Source organism: Crinia signifera, chromosome 6, assembly GCF_055691185.1.
Source record: "Crinia signifera chromosome 6, ASM5569118v1, whole genome shotgun sequence".
NCBI lineage: Eukaryota > Metazoa > Chordata > Amphibia > Anura > Myobatrachidae > Crinia > Crinia signifera.
In genome coordinates, this window is record NC_139222.1 from 294,163,688 (window position 1) to 294,166,494 (window position 2,807).

Consider the following 2,807-nt stretch of genomic DNA (forward strand, 5'->3'; position numbering starts at 1 on the left):
ATATACCTCCCAGCATGCACCTCTGCAGGAGGACACAATGCTCTGCTCCTGCACCTCCCTCTTATTACTGTATGACTGCCGTCACCTGTATAGGATCTCAGCATCAGTACACATATATATATATACACATACCTCCCAGCATGCACCTCTCCAGGAGGACACCATGCTCTGCTCCTGCACCTCCCTCTTATTACTGTATGACTGCCGTCACCTGTATAGGATCTCAGCAGCAGTACACTAATATATATATATATATACCTCCCAGCATGCACCTCTCCAGGAGGACACAATGCTCTGCTCCTGCACCTCCCTCTTATTACTGTATGACTGCCATCACCTGTATAGGATCTCAGCAGCAGTACACTATATATATATACATACCTCCCAGCATGCACCTCTCCAGGAGGACACAATGCTCTGCTCCTGCACCTCCCTCTTATTACTGTATGACTGCCGTCACCTGTATAGGATCTCAGCAGCAGTACACTATATATATATATATATATATATATATATATATATATATATATATATATATATATATATATATATATATATATATATATATATATATATATATATATATATATATATACACATACCTCCCAGCATGCACCTCTCCAGGAGGACACAATGCTCTGCTCCTGCACTTCCCTCTTATTACTGTATGACTGCCGTCACCTGTATAGGATCTCAGCAGCAGTACACTATATATATATATATATATATATATACATACCTCCTAGCATGCCCCTCTCCAGGAGGACACAATGCTCTGCTCCTGCACTTCCCTCTTATTACTATATCGCTTCTCGGCCTTTTGGCTAAGATCAAGTGTAGTATCTGTTCTTATCAGTGGGTATGGACTGGCCTCTGGCAGAGAATAGAGAAAGGTTGGACTGAGTAGCTGCTCTGATGGGCGGAGGGTGTGGGACCCCTCTGTTTTTTCCCGGGAGCAGTGAAAAGTCTCACTGAGTATCTTCACCTCTGCCTTTGGTAGGAGGTGTTGTTTCCGTAAATCCACTGGTAAGAGGGGGGGGGAGAAACACTGGGCCTAGTAGTTTGACTCTCTTGACGGGGTTCGTAGCCCCCGAAGGATGAGTCAGCGAAAGGCTCAGTCTAGTATCCATTCCCAAGGAGCGGAGAAAAGCTGAGACCGAGTAGATTGGTCCAGGTTGGGCAAACCACCAGCCTGGGCACAGCGAAAAGTTCAGCCTAGTATCTTAACCCTGGGAGCGGAGAAACACTGGGACTGAGTAGATTGCTCTTCCGAGGGGGTGCAGCCCCTAAGGGAGTCTTTCGAAAAGCCCAGTGGAGTACCCATTCCCATGCCAGGGGCTGGAAAGTACCTGCTGGTGAGACGGAGAAACACTTGGTCGGACGCTGATTGGTCGGCTGCCTGGAGCCCGAGGCTGCACTGTGCCCCCGGGGAAACTCGGGGGTGCCTGATTTGCACTGGTGATGTCCAGCACCATGCACTGAATGGCACACACACTGCGCACTTCCCTCTAGGTTAGGCTACACGTCCTTACCTCGTCCTTTTGGATGGGGTAGGACAATTTTTGGTACTTGTGTATTTTGGCGGCGCCCCCGATGTCCGTCGTACGACGAACATATCGCATCGCATGCCATGCACCCGATGGCATGCGATGCGATGCGACGCGACGCGATTTTGACCCCCTATACGACCAAAAATCGTATAAGCACCCTAAAGGGTGCTTTTGAGCACCCAAATGGATGCTTACAATGTTAAATGCACCCCCACGCCACCCCCCACTATAAACGTGAACCCGAAGCGTGGCGAGCGCAGCGAGCCCGCGAGGGGCGGCGGTACGTGTCCTACGACCTTTTCATACCCCCACTATCCACGTCGGCGTGGAGTTGAGAATAGAATAGTGTGGCGAGCGCAGCGAGCCACCGAGCCCGAAGCGTGGCGAGCGCAGCGAGCCCCGCGAGGGGACGCGGATACCTTCACAGTTATACGCGTCCCCTCGCGGGCTTCACAGGTGTCCGTGGCGACGCGGACACCTGTGAAGCCCGCGAGGGGACGCGTTTACCTGTGAAGGTATCCGCGTCCCCTCGCGGGGCTCGCTGCGCTCGCCACGCTTCGGGCTCGGTGGCTCGCTGCGCTCGCCACACTATTCTATTCTTAACTCCACGCCGACGTGGATAGTGGGGGTATGAAAAGGTCGTAGGACGCGTCCCGCCGCCCCTCGCGGGCTCGCTGCGCTCGCCACGCTTCGGGTTCACGTTTATAGTGGGGGGTGGCGTGGGGTGCATTTAACATTGTAAGCACCCATTTGGGTGCTTAACATAGTATAAGCACCCATTAGGGTGCTTATACAATGTTTAATCGCATCGCATCGTATGGCATCGTATGCCATGTACAATGGCATACAATTTCAAAATTGTATGCCATCGTGCTCTATCGTACGATATTGCGTCGCATCGCATACCATCGTATGTGTTATGGTATGCGATGCGATGGGCGCCGCCAAAATACACAAGTACCCAATTTTTTACACCCCCACCCCGGCCTTCTGGCTAGGGCCTCTTTTATTTATTTCTTTGATTTGCACTTTTGAGCACTTCACGTTTTTCGTTAGTTTGTCACGTTTTTTTTTATTTGGGTAGTGCGGCTGTCCCTAACAGGCCTTCCGTTCCCCAAACGTGGCTGGGACTCTTCACCTTTTGGGGAGAGTCCCGGTCCCCTCGAGGGCAACCCCGAGCCGCAAGGCGGAGGGAAGCCTAAGCGGGTCTCTCCAAACCCTCGGGTGCGGAGGACCCACCGTCCAAAACCCTTCCGG

At 51.6% G+C, this 2,807-nt stretch overlaps 1 pseudogene; it reads left to right on the plus strand.

Moving 5' to 3' along the window:
• Window positions 1-804: 804 nt before the first annotated feature.
• Window positions 805-940, plus strand: LOC146012737 (U2 spliceosomal RNA; annotated as a pseudogene).
• Window positions 941-2,807: the final 1,867 nt, after the last annotated feature.